This window comes from Triturus cristatus, chromosome 12 (genome assembly GCF_964204655.1).
Source record: "Triturus cristatus chromosome 12, aTriCri1.1, whole genome shotgun sequence".
NCBI lineage: Eukaryota > Metazoa > Chordata > Amphibia > Caudata > Salamandridae > Triturus > Triturus cristatus.
Window position 1 is genome coordinate 663,665,907 of NC_140595.1, and position 24,328 is coordinate 663,690,234.

Sequence of the window (24,328 nt, forward strand, 5' to 3'; positions counted from 1 at the left end):
TTTTACATGAGTCTTTCTGTATGTTGTTTTCAAGTCATTCTTCCCTGGAGTCACACCTTGCTTTAGGATTGCTTATTGCCAAGCTTCCCTTTCCTGCTTTCATATTATCAAGAAAATATCATGAAGATCATTGAATTATAAATTATTGCCTCACCCCTTCCGATCGCCTGACGAACGCCTGACAAACGCCATTCTCACCCTGCCGGGCAAAGCCAAATAAGCCATGCATATTTACAGTTCCTTTGAAAGGCAGAGCGAGGACTAGGACCTCTGTTCCGACTGAATCTGCATCCACAGAAAGGATGTTATAAGGCCCTACAAATTTCACCAAGGAGATGTGAAATTCTTCCCCCATAAAATACTTTTTTTCCCAGATACCCCGGCTCTTAGGCAAATGAGGTTACTCCTCAAAACCCCACCCCCACTCACCATAAATATCCTTCTCTCCTGCTGTCCATTCAAATGATACAAGGTATCTTGTACATAGAGAGAAAGGGAGAATAGGCAGACTTGTGCTTCAAAGATTTGGTGACCTTGGATGGGTGGGTTGAATGAAGAAGTGAACCTGGTTTCTGGGAAAGGAGTATCGAGATGAAGATGAGGAAAAGTGAACATGGACCACATTCATAGGTTAGAGAAATACATTTAATAGGTTGAATGGTTTTGAAAAGTGATCTTCGAGCAGTAATTGTTGTTTTTTAAATTGCAAATAAATTAAAAATGAATGTGGGATTGGAGGCACACTCTGAGCAGAAAAGCACCATAAGCTGCTATGGTGCAACTCAAGATGGTGAATAGAACCTTTAATATGATGATGCTCTTCTTTTGCTAGTTTTTTCGAGTCACCTTTTATTGTAAGTAGCTGATACTGCATTTTTTGCAGCTCTTCAGTTTATGGTTATCATGTGAGAACACTGTTTTCATCATATTTATTATTCTACAAATGTATTTTTAAATGCACTGATGTGGTGTTTGCATGAAATGCAAGATGGCACATCATGGAATGTTTAAACTGAGCATCGCGTAGGATATGTGATATTTGGCACCCAGAGGAGTAGGACACGTAGATCCTATAAGAAGTAAAGACTCTCTAGCAAGGGCCGTCCATACTCTGAGTTTAAACTTTACTTTTTGTGAAATGGTTTATGAAAAACAACAGGGCTGCTCCAGGTGAGGCTCGAACTCACAACCTCGGCATGGCTCAGTGCAAGTACTGCTGTATAAGTACCGCGCGCTAACCGATTGCGCCACTGGAGCTCTCTCTTTTCACATCTCCCCAGGTGAGCCATCTACAGCTGACCAAGTAGATGACAGACACTGCTCCATCATTCACTGTGCAAGATCGACTCACATGCTAGCATGTTATCATGACTATTAAAAATACAGTCCAAACGGAATAGATTCTATAATTGTCCTATAACATATGCTCTGTCTATTCAAAACCCCATAGAATTATATCTTGACAGTTCTGACAAAGTCTAGGGGAATCTTATGAATATTTGTAATTAGCACATAGTAAGAATTCCCCAAAAATGAAATGTAGGTCCCTAATTGGGGGAAGACGTGGAATGTGAGATCTTGCCTCAGCTGTTTTTTTTCTTTTTTAGGTACAGTATATTGACACTTCAGTACCTTTTGTGAAGCAAGGTTTCAGATGGGGCTGTAGGGCTGACGAGGTGGCCGAGTGGTTAAGGCGATGGACTGCTAATCCATTGTGCTCTGCACGCGTGGGTTCGAATCCCACCTTCGTCGGAAAGCCATCAGAGTCTCTTTTGATGGCCAGCATTTCTTGTAGTATAATTACACTCTCTTTCAAGACAGAGCCAGGATCCGCTAGATGGGATCATCTGACTCTTCCATTTTAACAAATATGTCAAATAAAGTGAAGTATTTTGTGCGTAATAGAAATTAGATCTTTTATGGAGTTTCCAGAGGATTGCCTTTCACTCACTCCTGGCTTATTAACCAGTTTGGATAAATAGATTGATAAGAAAGCAGCTCTTACTCCTAAAGTTTAGGCCGTCTCAAATGAATGACTGTTAACATATGTCTGCCCCACAGAGACAGATCACTTCTAATAAGTGGGTTCTCTATATGTCACTGATTGCAGACATACTAACTAGAGCTATCGGTATGGTCTTGAATGTGAAAACTCTTATTTTCTCATATGAAAATGTAGTTTTTCATACTTCCAAGAAAAGTGCCTTAAGCATGGTCTTCAATGTGTGCGCGCACGTGGACATTCATATGCAACTACGTTTCCATACAGAGTCTCAAAATCATAGATATATTCATACCTCAGTAAGAATACATGTTGCAATTTACATCCTGCGTGCAGACTGGCCTTGTAGCTCAGTGGCAGAGCACTGGTCTTGTAAACCAGGGGTCATGAGTTCAAGCCTCATCAGGGCCTTTTTACATGAGTCTTTCTGTATGTTGTTTTCAAGTCATTCTTCCCTGGAGTCACACCTTGCTTTAGGATTGCTTATTGCCAAGCTTCCCTTTCCTGCTTTCATATTATCAAGACAATATCATGAAGATCATTGAATTATAAATTATTGCCTCACCCCTTCCGATCGCCTGACGAACGCCTGACAAACGCCATTCTCACCCTGCCGGGCAAAGCCAAATAAGCTATGCATATTTACAGTTCCTTTGAAAGGCAGAGCGAGGACTAGGACCTCTGTTCCGACTGAATCTGCATCCACAGAAAGGATGTTATAAGGCCCTACAAATTTCACCAAGGAGATGTGAAATTCTTCCCCCATAAAATACTTTTTTTCCCAGATACCCCGGCTCTTAGGCAAATGAGGTTACTCCTCAAAACCCCACCCCCACTCACCATAAATATCCTTCTCTCCTGCTGTCCATTCAAATGATACAAGGTATCTTGTACATAGAGAGAAAGGGAGAATAGGCAGACTTGTGCTTCAAAGATTTGGTGACCTTGGATGGGTGGGTTGAATGAAGAAGTGAACCTGGTTTCTGGGAAAGGAGTATCGAGATGAAGATGAGGAAAAGTGAACATGGACCACATTCATAGGTTAGAGAAATACATTTAATAGGTTGAATGGTTTTGAAAAGTGAACTTCGAGCAGTAATTGTTGTTTTTTAAATTGCAAATAAATTAAAAATGAATGTGGGATTGGAGGCACACTCTGAGCAGAAAAGCACCATAAGCTGCTATGGTGCAACTCAAGATGGTGAATAGAACCTTTAATATGATGATGCTCTTCTTTTGCTAGTTTTTTCGAGTCACCTTTTATTGTAAGTAGCTGATACTGCATTTTTTGCAGCTCTTCAGTTTATGGTTATCATGTGAGAACACTGTTTTCATCATATTTATTATTCTACAAATGTATTTTTAAATGCACTGATGTGGTGTTTGCATGAAATGCAAGATGGCACATCATGGAATGTTTAAACTGAGCATCGCGTAGGATATGTGATATTTGGCACCCAGAGGAGTAGGACACGTAGATCCTATAAGAAGTAAAGACTCTCTAGCAAGGGCCGTCCATACTCTGAGTTTAAACTTTACTTTTTGTGAAATGGTTTATGAAAAACAACACGGCTGCTCCAGGTGAGGCTCGAACTCACAACCTCGGCATGGCTCAGTGCAAGTACTGCTGTATAAGTACCGCGCGCTAACCGATTGCGCCACTGGAGCTCTCTCTTTTCACATCTCCCCAGGTGAGCCATCTACAGCTGACCAAGTAGATGACAGACACTGCTCCATCATTCACTGTGCAAGATCGACTCACATGCTAGCATGTTATCATGACTATTAAAAATACAGTCCAAACGGAATAGATTCTATAATTGTCCTATAACATATGCTCTGTCTATTCAAAACCCCATAGAATTATATCTTGACAGTTCTGACAAAGTCTAGGGGAATCTTATGAATATTTGTAATTAGCACATAGTAAGAATTTCCCAAAAATGAAATGTAGGTCCCTAATTGGGGGAAGACGTGGAATGTGAGATCTTGCCTCAGCTGTTTTTTTTCTTTTTTAGGTACAGTATATTGACACTTCAGTACCTTTTGTGAAGCAAGGTTTCAGATGGGGCTGTAGGGCAGACGAGGTCGCCGAGTGGTTAAGGCGATGGACTGCTAATCCATTGTGCTCTGCACGCATGGGTTCGAATCCCACATTCGTCGGAAAGCCATCAGAGTCTCTTTTGATGGCCAGCATTTCTTGTAGTATAATTACACTCTCTTTCAAGACAGAGCCAGGATCCGCTAGATGGGATCATCTGACTGTTCTATTTTAACAAATATGTCAAATAAAGTGAAGTATTTTGTGCGTAATAGAAATTAGATCTTTCATGGAGTTTCCAGAGGATTGCCTTTCACTCACTCCTGGCTTATTAACCAGTTTGGATAAATAGATTGATAAGAAAGCAGCTCTTACTCCTAAAGTTTAGGCCGTCTCAAATGAATGACTGTTAACATATGTCTGCCCCACAGAGACAGATCACTTCTAATAAGTGGGTTCTCTATATGTCACTGATTGCAGACATACTAACTAGAGCTATCGGTATGGTCTTGAATGTGAAAACTCTCATTTTCTCATATGAAAATGTAGTTTTTCATACTTCCAAGAAAAGTGCCTTAAGCATGGTCTTCAATGTGTGCGCGCACGTGGACATTCATATGCAACTACGTTTCCATACAGAGTCTCAAAATCATAGATATATTCATACCTCAGTAAGAATACATGTTGCAATTTACATCCTGCGTGCAGACTGGCCTTGTAGCTCAGTGGCAGAGCACTGGTCTTGTAAACCAGGGGTCATGAGTTCAAGCCTCATCAGGGCCTTTTTACATGAGTCTTTCTGTATGTTGTTTTCAGGTCATTCTTCCCTGGAGTCACACCTTGCTTTAGGATTGCTTATTGCCAAGCTTCCCTTTCCTGCTTTCATATTATCAAGAAAATATCATGAAGATCATTGAATTATAAATTATTGCCTCACCCCTTCCGATCGCCTGACGAACGCCTGACAAACGCCATTCTCACCCTGCCGGGCAAAGCCAAATAAGCCATGCATATTTACAGTTCCTTTGAAAGGCAGAGCGAGGACTAGGACCTCTGTTCCGACTGAATCTGCATCCACAGAAAGGATGTTATAAGGCCCTACAAATTTCACCAAGGAGATGTGAAATTCTTCCCCCATAAAATACTTTTTTTCCCAGATACCCCGGCTCTGAGGCAAATGAGGTTACTCCTCAAAACCCCACCCCCACTCACCATAAATATCCTTCTCTCCTGCTGTCCATTCAAATGATACAAGGTATCTTGTACATAGAGAGAAAGGGAGAATAGGCAGACTTGTGCTTCAAAGATTTGGTGACCTTGGATGGGTGGGTTGAATGAAGAAGTGAACCTGGTTTCTGGGAAAGGAGTATCGAGATGAAGATGAGGAAAAGTGAACATGGACCACATTCATAGGTTAGAGAAATACATTTAATAGGTTGAATGGTTTTGAAAAGTGAACTTCGAGCAGTAATTGTTGTTTTTTAAATTGCAAATAAATTAAAAATGAATGTGGGATTGGAGGCACACTCTGAGCAGAAAAGCACCATAAGCTGCTATGGTGCAACTCAAGATGGTGAATAGAACCTTTAATATGATGATGCTCTTCTTTTGCTAGTTTTTTCGAGTCACCTTTTATTGTAAGTAGCTGATACTGCATTTTTTGCAGCTCTTCAGTTTATGGTTATCATGTGAGAACACTGTTTTCATCATATTTATTATTCTACAAATGTATTTTTAAATGCACTGATGTGGTGTTTGCATGAAATGCAAGATGGCACATCATGGAATGTTTAAACTGAGCATCGCGTAGGATATGTGATATTTGGCACCCAGAGGAGTAGGACACGTAGATCCTATAAGAAGTAAAGACTCTCTAGCAAGGGCCGTCCATACTCTGAGTTTAAACTTTACTTTTTGTGAAATGGTTTATGAAAAACAACACGGCTGCTCCAGGTGAGGCTCGAACTCACAACCTCGGCATGGCTCAGTGCAAGTACTGCTGTATAAGTACAGCGCGCTAACCGATTGCGCCACTGGAGCTCTCTCTTTTCACATCTCCCCAGGTGAGCCATCTACAGCTGACCAAGTAGATGACAGACACTGCTCCATCATTCACTGTGCAAGATCGACTCACATGCTAGCATGTTATCATGACTATTAAAAATACAGTCCAAACGGAATAGATTCTATAATTGTCCTATAACATATGCTCTGTCTATTCAAAACCCCATAGAATTATATCTTGACAGTTCTGACAAAGTCTAGGGGAATCTTATGAATATTTGTAATTAGCACATAGTAAGAATTTCCCAAAAATGAAATGTAGGTCCCTAATTGGGGGAAGACGTGGAATGTGAGATCTTGCCTCAGCTGTTTTTTTTCTTTTTTAGGTACAGTATATTGACACTTCAGTACCTTTTGTGAAGCAAGGTTTCAGATGGGGCTGTAGGGCAGACGAGGTGGCCGAGTGGTTAAGGCGATGGACTGCTAATCCATTGTGCTCTGCACGCATGGGTTCGAATCCCACCTTCATCGGAAAGCCATCAGAGTCTCTTTTGATGGCCAGCATTTCTTGTAGTATAATTACACTCTCTTTCAAGACAGAGCCAGGATCCGCTAGATGGGATCATCTGACTGTTCCATTTTAACAAATATGTCAAATAAAGTGAACTATTTTGTGCGTAATAGAAATTAGATCTTTCATGGAGTTTCCAGAGGATTGCCTTTCACTCACTCCTGGCTTATTAACCAGTTTGGATAAATAGATTGATAAGAAAGCAGCTCTTACTCCTAAAGTTTAGGCCGTCTCAAATGAATGACTGTTAACATATGTCTGCCCCACAGAGACAGATCACTTCTAATAAGTGGGTTCTCTATATGTCACTGATTGCAGACATACTAACTAGAGCTATCAGTATGGTCTTGAATGTGAAAACTCTTATTTTCTCATATGAAAATGTAGTTTTTCATACTTCCAAGAAAAGTTCCTTAAGCATGGTCTTCAATGTGTGCGCGCACGTGGACATTCATATGCAACTACGTTTCCATACAGAGTCTCAAAATCATAGATATATTCATACCTCAGTAAGAATACATGTTGCAATTTACATCCTGCGTGCAGACTGGCCTTGTAGCTCAGTGGCAGAGCACTGGTCTTGTAAACCAGGGGTCATGAGTTCAAGCCTCATCAGGGCCTTTTTACATGAGTCTTTCTGTATGTTGTTTTCAAGTCATTCTTCCCTGGAGTCACACCTTGCTTTAGGATTGCTTATTGCCAAGCTTCCCTTTCCTGCTTTCATATTATCAAGAAAATATCATGAAGATCATTGAATTATAAATTATTGCCTCACCCCTTCCGATCGCCTGACGAACGCCTGACAAACGCCATTCTCACCCTGCCGGGCAAAGCCAAATAAGCCATGCATATTTACAGTTCCTTTGAAAGGCAGAACGAGGACTAGGACCTCTGTTCCGACTGAATCTGCATCCACAGAAAGGATGTTATAAGGCCCTACAAATTTCACCAAGGAGATGTGAAATTCTTCCCCCATAAAATACTTTTTTTCCCAGATACCCCGGCTCTTAGGCAAATGAGGTTACTCCTCAAAACCCCACCCCCACTCACCATAAATATCCTTCTCTCCTGCTGTCCATTCAAATGATACAAGGTATCTTGTACATAGAGAGAAAGGGAGAATAGGCAGACTTGCTTCAAAGATTTGGTGACCTTGGATGGGTGGGTTGAATGAAGAAGTGAACCTGGTTTCTGGGAAAGGAGTATCGAGATGAAGATGAGGAAAAGTGAACATGGACCACATTCATAGGTTAGAGAAATACATTTAATAGGTTGAATGGTTTTGAAAAGTGAACTTCGAGCAGTAATTGTTGTTTTTTAAATTGCAAAGAAATTAAAAATGAATGTGGGATTGGAGGCACACTCTGAGCAGAAAAGCACCATAAGCTGCTATGGTGCAACTCAAGATGGTGAATAGAACCTTTAATATGATGATGCTCTTCCTTTGCTAGTTTTTTCGATTCACCTTTTATTGTAAGTAGCTGATACAGCATTTTTTGCAGCTCTTCAGTTTATGGTTATCATGTGAGAACACTGTTTTCATCATATTTATTATTCTACAAATGTATTTTTAAATGCACTGATGTGGTGTTTGCATGAAATGCAAGATGGCACATCATGGAATGTTTAAACTGAGCATCGCGTAGGATATGTGATATTTGGCACCCAGAGGAGTAGGACACGTAGATCCTATAAGAAGTAAAGACTCTCTAGCAAGGGCCGTCCATACTCTGAGTTTAAACTTTACTTTTTGTGAAATGGTTTATGAAAAACAACACGGCTGCTCCAGGTGAGGCTCGAACTCACAACCTCGGCATGGCTCAGTGCAAGTACTGCTGTATAAGTACCGCGCGCTAACCGATTGCGCCACTGGAGCTCTCTCTTTTCACATCTCCCCAGGTGAGCCATCTACAGCTGACCAAGTAGATGACAGACACTGCTCCATCATTCACTGTGCAAGATCGACTCACATGCTAGCATGTTATCATGACTATTAAAAATACAGTCCAAACGGAATAGATTCTATAATTGTCCTATAACATATGCTCTGTCTATTCAAAACCCCATAGAATTATATCTTGACAGTTCTGACAAAGTCTAGGGGAATCTTATGAATATTTGTAATTAGCACATAGTAAGAATTTCCCAAAAATGAAATGTAGGTCCCTAATTGGGGGAAGACGTGGAATGTGAGATCTTGCCTCAGCTGTTTTTTTTCTTTTTTAGGTACAGTATATTGACACTTCAGTACCTTTTGTGAAGCAAGGTTTCAGATGGGGCTGTAGGGCAGACGAGGTGGCCGAGTGGTTAAGGCGATGGACTGCTAATCCATTGTGCTCTGCACGCGTGGGTTCGAATCCCACCTTTGTCGGAAAGCCATCAGAGTCTCTTTTGATGGCCAGCATTTCTTGTAGTATAATTACACTCTCTTTCAAGACAGAGCCAGGATCCGCTAGATGGGATCATCTGACTGTTCCATTTTAACAAATATGTCAAATAAAGTGAAGTATTTTGTGCGTAATAGAAATTAGATCTTTCATGGAGTTTCCAGAGGATTGCCTTTCACTCACTCCTGGCTTATTAACCAGTTTGGATAAATAGATTGATAAGAAAGCAGCTCTTACTCCTAAAGTTTAGGCCGTCTCAAATGAATGACTGTTAACATATGTCTGCCCCACAGAGACAGATCACTTCTAATAAGTGGGTTCTCTATATGTCACTGATTGCAGACATACTAACTAGAGCTATCGGTATGGTCTTGAATGTGAAAACTCTTATTTTCTCATATGAAAATGTAGTTTTTCATACTTCCAAGAAAAGTGCCTTAAGCATGGTCTTCAATGTGTGCGCGCACGTGGACATTCATATGCAACTACGTTTCCATACAGAGTCTCAAAATCATAGATATATTCATACCTCAGTAAGAATACATGTTGCAATTTACATCCTGCGTGCAGACTGGCCTTGTAGCTCAGTGGCAGAGCACTGGTCTTGTAAACCAGGGGTCATGAGTTCAAGCCTCATCAGGGCCTTTTTACATGAGTCTTTCTGTATGTTGTTTTCAAGTCATTCTTCCCTGGAGTCACACCTTGCTTTAGGATTGCTTATTGCCAAGCTTCCCTTTCCTGCTTTCATATTATCAAGAAAATATCATGAAGATCATTGAATTATAAATTATTGCCTCACCTCTTCCGATCGCCTGACGAACGCCTGACAAACGCCATTCTCACCCTGCCGGGCAAAGCCAAATAAGCTATGCATATTTACAGTTCCTTTGAAAGGCAGAGCGAGGACTAGGACCTCTGTTCCGACTGAATCTGCATCCACAGAAAGGATGTTATAAGGCCCAACAATTTTCACCAAGGAGATGTGAAATTCTTCCCCCATAAAATACTTTTTTTCCCAGATACCCCGGCTCTTAGGCAAATGTGGTTACTCCTCAAAACCCCACCCCCACTCACCATAAATATCCTTCTCTCCTGCTGTCCATTCAAATGATACAAGGTATCTTGTACATAGAGAGAAAGGGAGAATAGGCAGACTTGTGCTTCAAAGATTTGGTGACCTTGGATGGGTGGGTTGAATGAAGAAGTGAACCTGGTTTCTGGGAAAGGAGTATCGAGATGAAGATGAGGAAAAGTGAACATGGACCACATTCATAGGTTAGAGAAATACATTTAATAGGTTGAATGGTTTTGAAAAGTGAACTTCGAGCAGTAATTGTTGTTTTTTAAATTGCAAATAAATTAAAAATGAATGTGGGATTGGAGGCTCACTCTGAGCAGAAAAGCACCATAAGCTGCTATGGTGCAACTCAAGATGGTGAATAGAACCTTTAATATGATGATGCTCTTCTTTTGCTAGTTTTTTCGAGTCACCTTTTATTGTAAGTAGCTGATACTGCATTTTTTGCAGCTCTTCAGTTTATGGTTATCATGTGAGAACACTGTTTTCATCATATTTATTATTCTACAAATGTATTTTTAAATGCACTGATGTGGTGTTTGCATGAAATGCAAGATGGCACATCATGGAATGTTTAAACTGAGCATCGCGTAGGATATGTGATATTTGGCACCCAGAGGAGTAGGACACGTAGATCCTATAAGAAGTAAAGACTCTCTAGCAAGGGCCGTCCATACTCTGAGTTTAAACTTTACTTTTTGTGAAATGGTTTATGAAAAACAACACGGCTGCTCCAGGTGAGGCTCGAACTCACAACCTCGGCATGGCTCAGTGCAAGTACTGCTGTATAAGTACCGCGCGCTAACCGATTGCGCCACTGGAGCTCTCTCTTTTCACATCTCCCCAGGTGAGCCATCTACAGCTGACCAAGTAGATGACAGACACTGCTCCATCATTCACTGTGCAAGATCGACTCACATGCTAGCATGTTATCATGACTATTAAAAATACAGTCCAAACGGAATAGATTCTATAATTGTCCTATAACATATGCTCTGTCTATTCAAAACCCCATAGAATTATATCTTGACAGTTCTGACAAAGTCTAGGGGAATCTTATGAATATTTGTAATTAGCACATAGTAAGAATTCCCCAAAAATGAAATGTAGGTCCCTAATTGGGGGAAGACGTGGAATGTGAGATCTTGCCTCAGCTGTTTTTTTTCTTTTTTAGGTACAGTATATTGACACTTCAGTACCTTTTGTGAAGCAAGGTTTCAGATGGGGCTGTAGGGCTGACGAGGTGGCTGAGTGGTTAAGGCGATGGACTGCTAATCCATTGTGCTCTGCACGCGTGGGTTCGAATCCCACCTTCGTCGGAAAGCCATCAGAGTCTCTTTTGATGGCCAGCATTTCTTGTAGTATAATTACACTCTCTTTCAAGACAGAGCCAGGATCCGCTAGATGGGATCATCTGACTCTTCCATTTTAACAAATATGTCAAATAAAGTGAAGTATTTTGTGCGTAATAGAAATTAGATCTTTTATGGAGTTTCCAGAGGATTGCCTTTCACTCACTCCTGGCTTATTAACCAGTTTGGATAAATAGATTGATAAGAAAGCAGCTCTTACTCCTAAAGTTTAGGCCGTCTCAAATGAATGACTGTTAACATATGTCTGCCCCACAGAGACAGATCACTTCTAATAAGTGGGTTCTCTATATGTCACTGATTGCAGACATACTAACTAGAGCTATCGGTATGGTCTTGAATGTGAAAACTCTTATTTTCTCATATGAAAATGTAGTTTTTCATACTTCCAAGAAAAGTGCCTTAAGCATGGTCTTCAATGTGTGCGCGCACGTGGACATTCATATGCAACTACGTTTCCATACAGAGTCTCAAAATCATAGATATATTCATACCTCAGTAAGAATACATGTTGCAATTTACATCCTGCGTGCAGACTGGCCTTGTAGCTCAGTGGCAGAGCACTGGTCTTGTAAACCAGGGGTCATGAGTTCAAGCCTCATCAGGGCCTTTTTACATGAGTCTTTCTGTATGTTGTTTTCAAGTCATTCTTCCCTGGAGTCACACCTTGCTTTAGGATTGCTTATTGCCAAGCTTCCCTTTCCTGCTTTCATATTATCAAGAAAATATCATGAAGATCATTGAATTATAAATTATTGCCTCACCCCTTCCGATCGCCTGACGAACGCCTGACAAACGCCATTCTCACCCTGCCGGGCAAAGCCAAATAAGCTATGCATATTTACAGTTCCTTTGAAAGGCAGAGCGAGGACTAGGACCTCTGTTCCGACTGAATCTGCATCCACAGAAAGGATGTTATAAGGCCCTACAAATTTCACCAAGGAGATGTGAAATTCTTCCCCCATAAAATACTTTTTTTCCCAGATACCCCGGCTCTTAGGCAAATGAGGTTACTCCTCAAAACCCCACCCCCACTCACCATAAATATCCTTCTCTCCTGCTGTCCATTCAAATGATACAAGGTATCTTGTACATAGAGAGAAAGGGAGAATAGGCAGACTTGTGCTTCAAAGATTTGGTGACCTTGGATGGGTGGGTTGAATGAAGAAGTGAACCTGGTTTCTGGGAAAGGAGTATCGAGATGAAGATGAGGAAAAGTGAACATGGACCACATTCATAGGTTAGAGAAATACATTTAATAGGTTGAATGGTTTTGAAAAGTGAACTTCGAGCAGTAATTGTTGTTTTTTAAATTGCAAATAAATTAAAAATGAATGTGGGATTGGAGGCACACTCTGAGCAGAAAAGCACCATAAGCTGCTATGGTGCAACTCAAGATGGTGAATAGAACCTTTAATATGATGATGCTCTTCTTTTGCTAGTTTTTTCGAGTCACCTTTTATTGTAAGTAGCTGATACTGCATTTTTTGCAGCTCTTCAGTTTATGGTTATCATGTGAGAACACTGTTTTCATCATATTTATTATTCTACAAATGTATTTTTAAATGCACTGATGTGGTGTTTGCATGAAATGCAAGATGGCACATCATGGAATGTTTAAACTGAGCATCGCGTAGGATATGTGATATTTGGCACCCAGAGGAGTAGGACACGTAGATCCTATAAGAAGTAAAGACTCTCTAGCAAGGGCCGTCCATACTCCGAGTTTAAACTTTACTTTTTGTGAAATGGTTTATGAAAAACAACACGGCTGCTCCAGGTGAGGCTCGAACTCACAACCTCGGCATGGCTCAGTGCAAGTACTGCTGTATAAGTACCGCGCGCTAACCGATTGCGCCACTGGAGCTCTCTCTTTTCACATCTCCCCAGGTGAGCCATCTACAGCTGACCAAGTAGATGACAGACACTGCTCCATCATTCACTGTGCAAGATCGACTCACATGCTAGCATGTTATCATGACTATTAAAAATACAGTCCAAACGGAATAGATTCTATAATTGTCCTATAACATATGCTCTGTCTATTCAAAACCCCATAGAATTATATCTTGACAGTTCTGACAAAGTCTAGGGGAATCTTATGAATATTTGTAATTAGCACATAGTAAGAATTCCCCAAAAATGAAATGTAGGTCCCTAATTGGGGGAAGACGTGGAATGTGAGATCTTGCCTCAGCTGTTTTTTTTCTTTTTTAGGTACAGTATATTGACACTTCAGTACCTTTTGTGAAGCAAGGTTTCAGATGGGGCTGTAGGGCTCACGAGGTGGCCGAGTGGTTAAGGCGATGGACTGCTAATCCATTGTGCTCTGCACGCGTGGGTTCGAATCCCACCTTCGTCGGAAAGCCATCAGAGTCTCTTTTGATGGCCAGCATTTCTTGTAGTATAATTACACTCTCTTTCAAGACAGAGCCAGGATCCGCTAGATGGGATCATCTGACTCTTCCATTTTAACAAATATGTCAAATAAAGTGAAGTATTTTGTGCGTAATAGAAATTAGATCTTTTATGGAGTTTCCAGAGGATTGCCTTTCACTCACTCCTGGCTTATTAACCAGTTTGGATAAATAGATTGATAAGAAAGCAGCTCTTACTCCTAAAGTTTAGGCCGTCTCAAATTAATGACTGTTAACATATGTCTGCCCCACAGAGACAGATCACTTCTAATAAGTGGGTTCTCTATATGTCACTGATTGCAGACATACTAACTAGAGCTATCGGTATGGTCTTGAATGTGAAAACTCTTATTTTCTCATATGAAAATGTAGTTTTTCATACTTCCAAGAAAAGTGCCTTAAGCATGGTCTTCAATGTGTGCGCGCACGTGGACATTCATATGCAACTACATTTCCATACAGAGTCTCAAAATCATAGATATATTCATACCTCAGTAAGAATACATGTTGCAGTTTACATCCTGCGTGCAGACTGGCCTTGTAGCTCAGTGGCAGAGCACTGGTCTTGTAAACCAGGGGTCATGAGTTAAAGCCTCATCAGGGCCTTTTTACATGAGTCTTTCTGTATGTTGTTTTCAAGTCATTCTTCCCTGGAGTCACACCTTGCTTTAGGATTGCTTATTGCCAAGCTTCCCTTTCCTGCTTTCATATTATCAAGAAAATATCATGAAGATCATTGAATTATAAATTATTGCCTCACCCCTTCCGATCGCCTGACGAACGCCTGACAAACGCCATTCTCACCCTGCCGGGCAAAGCCAAATAAGCCTTCCATATTTACAGTTCCTTTGAAAGGCAGAGCGAGGACTAGGACCTCTGTTCCGACTGAATCTGAATCCACAGAAAGGATGTTATAAGGCCCTACAAATTTCACCAAGGAGATGTGAAATTCTTCCCCCATAAAATAATTTTTTTCCCAGATACCCCGGCTCTTAGGCAAATGAGGTTACTCCTCAAAACCCCACCCCCACTCACCATAAATATCCTTCTCTCCTGCTGTCCATTCAAATGATACAAGGTATCTTGTACATAGAGAGAAAGGGAGAATAGGCAGACTTGTGCTTCAAAGATTTGATGACCTTGGATGGGTGGGTTGAATGAAGAAGTGAACCTGGTTTCTGGGAAAGGAGTATCGAGATGAAGATGAGGAAAAGTGAACATGGACCACATTCATAGGTTAGAGAAATACATTTAATAGGTTGAATGGTTTTGAAAAGTGAACTTCGAGCAGTAATTGTTGTTTTTTAAATTGCAAATAAATTAAAAATGAATGTGGGATTGGAGGCACACTCTGAGCAGAAAAGCACCATAAGCTGCTATGGTGCAACTCAAGATGGTGAATAGAACCTTTAATATGATGATGCTCTTCTTTTGCTAGTTTTTTCGAGTCACCTTTTATTGTAAGTAGCTGATACAGCATTTTTTGCAGCTCTTCAGTTTATGGTTATCATGTGAGAACACTGTTTTCATCATATTTATTATTTTACAAATGTATTTTTAAATGCACTGATGTGGTGTTTGCATGAAATGCAAGATGGCACATCATGGAATGTTTAAACTGAGCATCGCGTAGGATATGTGATATTTGGCACCCAGAGGAGTAGGACACGTAGATCCTATAAGAAGTAAAGACTCTCTAGCAAGGGCCGTCCATACTCTGAGTTTAAACTTTACTTTTTGTGAAATGGTTTATGAAAAACAACACGGCTGCTTCAGGTGAGGCTCGAACTCACAACCTCGGCATGGCTCAGTGCAAGTACTGCTGTATAAGTACCGCGCGCTAACCGATTGCGCCACTGGAGCTCTCTCTTTTCACATCTCCCCAGGTGAGCCATCTACAGCTGACCAAGTAGATGACAGACACTGCTCCATCATTCACTGTGCAAGATCGACTCACATGCTAGCATGTTATCATGACTATTAAAAATACAGTCCAAACGGAATAGATTCTATAATTGTCCTATAACATATGCTCTGTCTATTCAAAACCCCATAGAATTATATCTTGACAGTTCTGACAAAGTCTAGGGGAATCTTATGAATATTTGTAATTAGCACATAGTAAGAATTTCCCAAAAATGAAATGTAGGTCCCTAATTGGGGGAAGACGTGGAATGTGAGATCTTGCCTCAGCTGTTTTTTTTCTTTTTTAGGTACAGTATATTGACACTTCAGTACCTTTTGTGAAGCAAGGTTTCAGATGGGGCTGTAGGGCAGACGAGGTGGCCGAGTGGTGAAGGCGATGGACTGCTAATCCATTGTGCTCTGCACGCGTGGGTTCGAATCCCACCTTCGTCGGAAAGCCATCAGAGTCTCTTTTGATGGCCAGCATTTATTGTAGTATAATTACACTCTCTTTCAAGACAGAGCCAGGATCCGCTAGATGGGATCATCTGACTGTTCCATTTTAACAAATATGTCAAATAAAGTGAAGTATTTTGTGCGTAATAGAAATTAGATCTTTCATGGAGTTTCCAGAGGATTGCCTTTCACTCACTCCTGGCTTATTAACCAGTTTGGATAAATAGATTGATAAGAAAGCAGCTCTTACTCCTAAAGTTTAGGCCGTCTCAAATGAATGACTGTTAACATATGTCTGCCCCACAGAGACAGATCACTTCTAATCAGTGGGTTCTCTATATGTCACTGATTGCAGACATACTAACTAGAGCTATCGGTATGGTCTTGAATGTGAAAACTCTTATTTTCTCATATGAAAATGTAGTTTTTCATACTTCCAAGAAAAGTGCCTTAAGCATGGTCTTCAATGTGTGCGCGCACGTGGACATTCATATGCAACTACGTTTCCATACAGAGTCTCAAAATCATAGATATATTCATACCTCAGTAAGAATACATGTTGCAATTTACATCCTGTGTGCAGACTGGCCTTGTAGCTCAGTTGCAGAGCACTGGTCTTGTAAACCAGGGGTCATGAGTTCAAGCCTCATCAGGGCCTTTTTACATGAGTCTTTCTGTATGTTGTTTTCAAGTCATTCTTCCCTGGAGTCACACCTTGCTTTAGGATTGCTTATTGCCAAGCTTCCCTTTCCTGCTTTCATATTATCAAGAAAATATCATGAAGATCATTGAATTATAAATTATTGCCTCACCCCTTCCGATCGCCTGACGAACGCCTGACAAACGCCATTCTCACCCTGCCGGGCAAAGCCAAATAAGCCATGCATATTTACAGTTCCTTTGAAAGGCAGAACGAGGACTAGGACCTCTGTTCCGACTGAATCTGCATCCACAGAAAGGATGTTATAAGGCCCTACAAATTTCACCAAGGAGATGTGAAATTCTTCCCCCATAAAATACTTTTTTTCCCAGATACCCCGGCTCTTAGGCAAATGAGGTTACTCCTCAAAACCCCACCCCCACTAAATATCCTTCTCTCTTGCTGTCCATTCAAATGATACAAGGTATCTTGTACATAGAGAGAAAGGGAGAATAGGCAGACTTGCTTCAAAGATTTGGTGACCTTGGATGGGTGGGTTGAATGAAGAAGTGAACCTGGTTTCTGGGAAAGGAGTATCGAGATGAAGATGAGGAAAAGTGAACATGGACCACATTCATAGGTTAGAGAAATACATTTAATAGGTTGAATGGTTTTGAAAAGTGAACTTCGAGCAGTAATTGTTGTTTTTTAAATTGCAAAGAAATTAAAAATGAATGTGGGATTGGAGGCACACTCTGAGCAGAAAAGCACCATAAGCTGCTATGGTGCAACTCAAGATGGTGAATAGAACCTTTAATATGATGATGCTCTTCTTTTGCTAGTTTTTTCGAGTCACCTTTTATTGTAAGTAGCTGATACAGCATTTTTTGCAGCTCTTCAGTTTATGGTTATCATGTGAGAACACTGTTTTCATCATATTTATTATTCTACAAATGTATTTTTAAATGCACTGATGTGGTGTTTGCATGAAATGCAAGATGGCACATCATGGAATGTTTAAACTGAGCATCGCGTAGGATATGTGATATTTGGCACCCAGAGGAGTAGGACACGTAGATCCTATAAGAAGTAAAGACTCTCTAGCAAGGGCCGTCCATACTCTGAGTTTAAACTTTACTTTTTGTGAAATGGTTTATGAAAAACAACACGGCTGCTCCAGGTGAGGCTCGAACTCACAACCTCGGCATGGCTCAGTGCAAGTTCTGCTGTATAAGTACCACGCGCTAACCGATTGCGCCACTGGAGCTCTCTCTTTTCACATCTCCCCAGGTGAGCCATCTACAGCTGACCAAGTAGATGACAGACACTGCTCCATCATTCACTGTGCAAGATCGACTCACATGCTAGCATGTTATCATGACTATTAAAAATACAGTCCAAACGGAATAGATTCTATAATTGTCCTATAACATATGCTCTGTCTATTCAAAACCCCATAGAATTATATCTTGACAGTTCTGACAAAGTCTAGGGGAATCTTATGAATATTTGTAATTAGCACATAGTAAGAATTTCCCAAAAATGAAATGTAGGTCCCTAATTGGGGGAAGACGTGGAATGTGAGATCTTGCCTCAGCTGTTTTTTTTCTTTTTTAGGTACAGTATATTGACACTTCAGTACCTTTTGTGAAGCAAGGTTTCAGATGGGGCTGTAGGGCAGACGAGGTGGCCGAGTGGTTAAGGCGATGGACTGCTAATCTATTGTGCTCTGCACGCGTGGGTTCGAATCCCACCTTCGTCGGAAAGCCATCAGAGTCTCTTTTGATGGCCAGCATTTCTTGTAGTATAATTACACTCTCTTTCAAGACAGAGCCAGGATCCGCTAGATGGGATCATCTGACTCTTCCATTTTAACAAATATGTCAAATAAAGTGAAGTATTTTGTGCGTAATAGAAATTAGATCTTTTATGGAGTTTCCAGAGGATTGCCTTTCACTCACTCCTGGCTTATTAACCAGTTTGGATAAATAGATTGATAAGAAAGCAGCTCTTACTCCTAAAGTTTAGGCCGTCTCAAATTAATGACTGTTAACATATGTCTGCCCCACAGAGACAGATCACTTCTAATAAGTGGGTTCTCTATATGTCACTGATTGCAGACATACTAACTAGAGCTATCGGTATGGTCTTGAATGTGAAAACTCTTATTTTCTCATATGAAAATGTAGTTTTTCATACTTCCAAGAAAAGTGCCTTAAGCATGGTCTTCAATGTGTGCGCGCACGTGGACAGTCATATGCAACTACATTTCCATACAGAGTCTCAAAATCATAGATATATTCATACCTCAGTAAGAATACATGTTGCAATTTACATCCTGCGTGCAGACTGGCCTTGTAGCTCAGTGGCAGAGCACTGGTCTTGTAAACCAGGGGTCATGAGTTCAAGCCTCATCAGGGCCTTTTTACATGAGTCTTTCTGTATGTTGTTTTCAAGTCATTCTTCCCTGGAGTCACACCTTGCTTTAGGATTGCTTATTGCCAAGCTTCCCTTTCCTGCTTTCATATTATCAAGAAAATATCATGAAGATCATTGAATTATAAATTATTGCCTCACCCCTTCCGATCGCCTGACGAACGCCTGACAAACGCCATTCTCACCCTGCCGGGCAAAGCCAAATAAGCCATGCATATTTACAGTTCCTTTGAAAGGCAGAGCGAGGACTAGGACCTCTGTTCCGACTGAATCTGCATCCACAGAAAGGATGTTATAAGGCCCTACAAATTTCACCAAGGAGATGTGAAATTCTTCCCCCATAAAATACTTTTTTTCCCAGATACCCCGGCTCTTAGGCAAATGAGGTTACTCCTCAAAACCCCACCCCCACTCACCATAAATATCCTTCTCTCCTGCTGTCCATTCAAATGATACAAGGTATCTTGTACATAGAGAGAAAGGGAGAATAGGCAGACTTGTGCTTCAAAGATTTGGTGACCTTGGATGGGTGGGTTGAATGAAGAAGTGAACCTGGTTTCTGGGAAAGGAGTATCGAGATGAAGATGAGGAAAAGTGAACATGGACCACATTCATAGGTTAGAGAAATACATTTAATAGGTTGAATGGTTTTGAAAAGTGAACTTCGAGCAGTAATTGTTGTTTTTTAAATTGCAAATAAATTAAAGATGAATGTGGGATTGGAGGCACACTCTGAGCAGAAAAGCACCATAAGCTGCTATGGTGCAACTCAAGATGGTGAATAGAACCTTTAATATGATGATGCTCTTCTTTTGCTAGTTTTTTCGAGTCACCTTTTATTGTAAGTAGCTGATACAGCATTTTTTGCAGCTCTTCAGTTTATGGTTATCATGTGAGAACACTGTTTTCATCATATTTATTATTCTACAAATGTATTTTTAAATGCACTGATGTGGTGTTTGCATGAAATGCAAGAAGGCACATCATGGAATGTTTAAACTGAGCATCGCGTAGGATATGTGATATTTGGCACCCAGAGGAGTAGGACACGTAGATCCTATAAGAAGTAAAGACTCTCTAGCAAGGGCCGTCCATACTCTGAGTTTAAACTTTACTTTTTGTGAAATGGTTTATGAAAAACAACACGGCTGCTCCAGGTGAGGCTCGAACTCACAACCTCGGCATGGCTCAGTGCAAGTACTGCTGTATAAGTACCGCGCGCTAACCGATTGCGCCACTGGAGCTCTCTCTTTTCACATCTCCCCAGGTGAGCCATCTACAGCTGACCAAGTAGATGACAGACACTGCTCCATCATTCACTGTGCAAGATCGACTCACATGCTAGCATGTTATCATGACTATTAAAAATACAGTCCAAACGGAATAGATTCTATAATTGTCCTATAACATATGCTCTGTCTATTCAAAACCCCATAGAATTATATCTTGACAGTTCTGACAAAGTCTAGGGGAATCTTATGAATATTTGTAATTAGCACATAGTAAGAATTCCCCAAAAATGAAATGTAGGTCCCTAATTGGGGGAAGACGTGGAATGTGAGATCTTGCCTCAGCTGTTTTTTTTCTTTTTTAGGTACAGTATATTGACACTTCAGTACCTTTTGTGAAGCAAGGTTTCAGATGGGGCTGTAGGGCTGACGAGGTGGCCGAGTGGTTAAGGCGATGGACTGCTAATCCATTGTGCTCTGCACGCGTGGGTTCGAATCCCACCTTCGTCGGAAAGCCATCAGAGTCTCTTTTGATGGCCAGCATTTCTTGTAGTATAATTACACTCTCTTTCAAGACAGAGCCAGGATCCGCTAGATGGGATCATCTGACTCTTCCATTTTAACAAATATGTCAAATAAAGTGAAGTATTTTGTGCGTAATAGAAATTAGATCTTTTATGGAGTTTCCAGAGGATTGCCTTTCACTCACTCCTGGCTTATTAACCAGTTTGGATAAATAGATTGATAAGAAAGCAGCTCTTACTCCTAAAGTTTAGGCCGTCTCAAATTAATGACTGTTAACATATGTCTGCCCCACAGAGACAGATCACTTCTAATAAGTGGGTTCTCTATATGTCACTGATTGCAGACATACTAACTAGAGCTATCGGTATGGTCTTGAATGTGAAAACTCTTATTTTCTCATATGAAAATGTAGTTTTTCATACTTCCAAGAAAAGTGCCTTAAGCATGGTCTTCAATGTGTGCGCGCACGTGGACATTCATATGCAACTACATTTCCATACAGAGTCTCAAAATCATAGATATATTCATACCTCAGTAAGAATACATGTTGCAGTTTACATCCTGCGTGCAGACTGGCCTTGTAGCTCAGTGGCAGAGCACTGGTCTTGTAAACCAGGGGTCATGAGTTAAAGCCTCATCAGGGCCTTTTTACATGAGTCTTTCTGTATGTTGTTTTCAAGTCATTCTTCCCTGGAGTCACACCTTGCTTTAGGATTGCTTATTGCCAAGCTTCCCTTTCCTGCTTTCATATTATCAAGAAAATATCATGAAGATCATTGAATTATAAATTATTGCCTCACCCCTTCCGATCGCCTGACGAACGCCTGACAAACGCCATTCTCACCCTGCCGGGCAAAGCCAAATAAGCCTTCCATATTTACAGTTCCTTTGAAAGGCAGAGCGAGGACTAGGACCTCTGTTCCGACTGAATCTGAATCCACAGAAAGGATGTTATAAGGCCCTACAAATTTCACCAAGGAGATGTGAAATTCTTCCCCCATAAAATAATTTTTTTCCCAGATACCCCGGCTCTTAGGCAAATGAGGTTACTCCTCAAAACCCCACCCCCACTCACCATAAATATCCTTCTCTCCTGCTGTCCATTCAAATGATACAAGGTATCTTGTACATAGAGAGAAAGGGAGAATAGGCAGACTTGTGCTTCAAAGATTTGGTGACCTTGGATGGGTGGGTTGAATGAAGAAGTGAACCTGGTTTCTGGGAAAGGAGTATCGAGATGAAGATGAGGAAAAGTGAACATGGACCACATTCATAGGTTAGAGAAATACATTTAATAGGTTGAATGGTTTTGAAAAGTGAACTTCGAGCAGTAATTGTTGTTTTTTAAATTGCAAATAAATTAAAAATGAATGTGGGATTGGAGGCACACTCTGAGCAGAAAAGCACCATAAGCTGCTATGGTGCAACTCAAGATGGTGAATAGAACCTTTAATATGATGATGCTCTTCTTTTGCTAGTTTTTTCGAGTCACCTTTTATTGTAAGTAGCTGATACAGCATTTTTTGCAGCTCTTCAGTTTATGGTTATCATGTGAGAACACTGTTTTCATCATATTTATTATTCTACAAATGTATTTTTAAATGCACTGATGTGGTGTTTGCATGAAATGCAAGATGGCACATCATGGAATGTTTAAACTGAGCATCGCGTAGGATATGTGATATTTGGCACCCAGAGGAGTAGGACACGTAGATCCTATAAGAAGTAAAGACTCTCTAGCAAGGGCCGTCCATACTCTGAGTTTAAACTTTACTTTTTGTGAAATGGTTTATGAAAAACAACACGGCTGCTTCAGGTGAGGCTCGAACTCACAACCTCGGCATGGCTCAGTGCAAGTACTGCTGTATAAGTACCGCGCGCTAACCGATTGCGCCACTGGAGCTCTCTCTTTTCACATCTCCCCAGGTGAGCCATCTACAGCTGACCAAGTAGATGACAGACACTGCTCCATCATTCACTGTGCAAGATCGACTCACATGCTAGCATGTTATCATGACTATTAAAAATACAGTCCAAACGGAATAGATTCTATAATTGTCCTATAACATATGCTCTGTCTATTCAAAACCCCATAGAATTATATCTTGACAGTTCTGACAAAGTCTAGGGGAATCTTATGAATATTTGTAATTAGCACATAGTAAGAATTTCCCAAAAATGAAATGTAGGTCCCTAATTGGGGGAAGACGTGGAATGTGAGATCTTGCCTCAGCTGTTTTTTTTTCTTTTTTAGGTACAGTATATTGACACTTCAGTACCTTTTGTGAAGCAAGGTTTCAGATGGGTCTGTAGGGCAGACGAGGTGGCCGAGTGGTGAAGGCGATGGACTGCTAATCCATTGTGCTCTGCACGCGTGGGTTCAAATCCCACCTTCGTCGGAAAGCCATCAGAGTCTCTTTTGATGGCCAGCATTTATTGTAGTATAATTACACTCTCTTTCAAGACAGAGCCAGGATCCGCTAGATGGGATCATCTGACTGTTCCATTTTAACAAATATGTCAAATAAAGTGAAGTATTTTGTGCGTAATAGAAATTAGATCTTTCATGGAGTTTCCAGAGGATTGCCTTTCACTCACTCCTGGCTTATTAACCAGTTTGGATAAATAGATTGATAAGAAAGCAGCTCTTACTCCTAAAGTTTAGGCCGTCTCAAATGAATGACTGTTAACATATGTCTGCCCCACAGAGACAGATCACTTCTAATAAGTGGGTTCTCTATATGTCACTGATTGCAGACATACTAACTAGAGCTATCGGTATGGTCTTGAATGTGAAAACTCTTATTTTCTCATATGAAAATGTAGTTTTTCATACTTCCAAGAAAAGTGCCTTAAGCATGGTCTTCAATGTGTGCGCGCACGTGGACATTCATATGCAACTACGTTTCCATACAGAGTCTCAAAATCATAGATATATTCATACCTCAGTAAGAATACATGTTGCAATTTACATCCTATGTGCAGACTGGCCTTGTAGCTCAGTTGCAGAGCACTGGTCTTGTAAACCAGGGGTCATGAGTTCAAGCCTCATCAGGGCCTTTTTACATGAGTCTTTCTGTATGTTGTTTTCAAGTCATTCTTCCCTGGAGTCACACCTTGCTTTAGGATTGCTTAGTGCCAAGCTTCCCTTTCCTGCTTTCATATTATCAAGAAAATATCATGAAGATCATTGAATTATAAATTATTGCCTCACCCCTTCCGATCGCCTGACGAACGCCTGACAAACGCCATTCTCACCCTGCCGGG

General features: G+C 40.7%; 21 non-coding genes across 21 annotated transcripts; 11 read left to right on the top strand and 10 right to left on the bottom strand.

Annotated features, from left to right (window-relative positions):
* Positions 1-1,162: 1,162 nt before the first annotated feature.
* TRNAI-UAU (transfer RNA isoleucine (anticodon UAU)) lies at positions 1,163-1,257 on the bottom strand. The gene is made up of 2 exons: positions 1,220-1,257; positions 1,163-1,198 (listed from the first exon to the last, which is right to left on the bottom strand). It is a non-coding gene; the product is annotated as a tRNA-Ile (tRNA).
* A 413-nt stretch (positions 1,258-1,670) lies between these two features.
* On the top strand, positions 1,671-1,752 carry TRNAS-GCU (transfer RNA serine (anticodon GCU)). The gene has a single exon. It is a non-coding gene; the product is annotated as a tRNA-Ser (tRNA).
* A 589-nt stretch (positions 1,753-2,341) lies between these two features.
* On the top strand, positions 2,342-2,413 carry TRNAT-UGU (transfer RNA threonine (anticodon UGU)). Its single transcript has one exon. It is a non-coding gene; the product is annotated as a tRNA-Thr (tRNA).
* A 1,162-nt stretch (positions 2,414-3,575) lies between these two features.
* TRNAI-UAU (transfer RNA isoleucine (anticodon UAU)) lies at positions 3,576-3,670 on the bottom strand. Its single transcript has 2 exons — positions 3,633-3,670; positions 3,576-3,611 (listed from the first exon to the last, which is right to left on the bottom strand). It is a non-coding gene; the product is annotated as a tRNA-Ile (tRNA).
* Positions 3,671-4,754: 1,084 nt separating this feature from the next.
* TRNAT-UGU (transfer RNA threonine (anticodon UGU)) lies at positions 4,755-4,826 on the top strand. Its single transcript has one exon. It is a non-coding gene; the product is annotated as a tRNA-Thr (tRNA).
* A 1,162-nt stretch (positions 4,827-5,988) lies between these two features.
* On the bottom strand, positions 5,989-6,083 carry TRNAI-UAU (transfer RNA isoleucine (anticodon UAU)). The gene is made up of 2 exons: positions 6,046-6,083; positions 5,989-6,024 (listed from the first exon to the last, which is right to left on the bottom strand). It is a non-coding gene; the product is annotated as a tRNA-Ile (tRNA).
* Positions 6,084-7,167: 1,084 nt separating this feature from the next.
* TRNAT-UGU (transfer RNA threonine (anticodon UGU)) lies at positions 7,168-7,239 on the top strand. The gene has a single exon. It is a non-coding gene; the product is annotated as a tRNA-Thr (tRNA).
* A 1,160-nt stretch (positions 7,240-8,399) lies between these two features.
* Positions 8,400-8,494, bottom strand: TRNAI-UAU (transfer RNA isoleucine (anticodon UAU)). The gene is made up of 2 exons: positions 8,457-8,494; positions 8,400-8,435 (listed from the first exon to the last, which is right to left on the bottom strand). It is a non-coding gene; the product is annotated as a tRNA-Ile (tRNA).
* A 413-nt stretch (positions 8,495-8,907) lies between these two features.
* Positions 8,908-8,989, top strand: TRNAS-GCU (transfer RNA serine (anticodon GCU)). Its single transcript has one exon. It is a non-coding gene; the product is annotated as a tRNA-Ser (tRNA).
* Positions 8,990-9,578: 589 nt separating this feature from the next.
* Positions 9,579-9,650, top strand: TRNAT-UGU (transfer RNA threonine (anticodon UGU)). Its single transcript has one exon. It is a non-coding gene; the product is annotated as a tRNA-Thr (tRNA).
* Positions 9,651-10,812: 1,162 nt separating this feature from the next.
* On the bottom strand, positions 10,813-10,907 carry TRNAI-UAU (transfer RNA isoleucine (anticodon UAU)). Its single transcript has 2 exons — positions 10,870-10,907; positions 10,813-10,848 (listed from the first exon to the last, which is right to left on the bottom strand). It is a non-coding gene; the product is annotated as a tRNA-Ile (tRNA).
* Positions 10,908-11,991: 1,084 nt separating this feature from the next.
* TRNAT-UGU (transfer RNA threonine (anticodon UGU)) lies at positions 11,992-12,063 on the top strand. The gene has a single exon. It is a non-coding gene; the product is annotated as a tRNA-Thr (tRNA).
* Positions 12,064-13,225: 1,162 nt separating this feature from the next.
* TRNAI-UAU (transfer RNA isoleucine (anticodon UAU)) lies at positions 13,226-13,320 on the bottom strand. Its single transcript has 2 exons — positions 13,283-13,320; positions 13,226-13,261 (listed from the first exon to the last, which is right to left on the bottom strand). It is a non-coding gene; the product is annotated as a tRNA-Ile (tRNA).
* Positions 13,321-15,638: 2,318 nt separating this feature from the next.
* Positions 15,639-15,733, bottom strand: TRNAI-UAU (transfer RNA isoleucine (anticodon UAU)). Its single transcript has 2 exons — positions 15,696-15,733; positions 15,639-15,674 (listed from the first exon to the last, which is right to left on the bottom strand). It is a non-coding gene; the product is annotated as a tRNA-Ile (tRNA).
* A 413-nt stretch (positions 15,734-16,146) lies between these two features.
* TRNAS-GCU (transfer RNA serine (anticodon GCU)) lies at positions 16,147-16,228 on the top strand. Its single transcript has one exon. It is a non-coding gene; the product is annotated as a tRNA-Ser (tRNA).
* Positions 16,229-18,043: 1,815 nt separating this feature from the next.
* TRNAI-UAU (transfer RNA isoleucine (anticodon UAU)) lies at positions 18,044-18,138 on the bottom strand. The gene is made up of 2 exons: positions 18,101-18,138; positions 18,044-18,079 (listed from the first exon to the last, which is right to left on the bottom strand). It is a non-coding gene; the product is annotated as a tRNA-Ile (tRNA).
* A 1,084-nt stretch (positions 18,139-19,222) lies between these two features.
* On the top strand, positions 19,223-19,294 carry TRNAT-UGU (transfer RNA threonine (anticodon UGU)). Its single transcript has one exon. It is a non-coding gene; the product is annotated as a tRNA-Thr (tRNA).
* A 1,162-nt stretch (positions 19,295-20,456) lies between these two features.
* TRNAI-UAU (transfer RNA isoleucine (anticodon UAU)) lies at positions 20,457-20,551 on the bottom strand. Its single transcript has 2 exons — positions 20,514-20,551; positions 20,457-20,492 (listed from the first exon to the last, which is right to left on the bottom strand). It is a non-coding gene; the product is annotated as a tRNA-Ile (tRNA).
* Positions 20,552-20,964: 413 nt separating this feature from the next.
* Positions 20,965-21,046, top strand: TRNAS-GCU (transfer RNA serine (anticodon GCU)). Its single transcript has one exon. It is a non-coding gene; the product is annotated as a tRNA-Ser (tRNA).
* Positions 21,047-22,869: 1,823 nt separating this feature from the next.
* On the bottom strand, positions 22,870-22,964 carry TRNAI-UAU (transfer RNA isoleucine (anticodon UAU)). The gene is made up of 2 exons: positions 22,927-22,964; positions 22,870-22,905 (listed from the first exon to the last, which is right to left on the bottom strand). It is a non-coding gene; the product is annotated as a tRNA-Ile (tRNA).
* A 414-nt stretch (positions 22,965-23,378) lies between these two features.
* Positions 23,379-23,460, top strand: TRNAS-GCU (transfer RNA serine (anticodon GCU)). The gene has a single exon. It is a non-coding gene; the product is annotated as a tRNA-Ser (tRNA).
* The last annotated feature ends 868 nt before the right edge of the window (positions 23,461-24,328 follow it).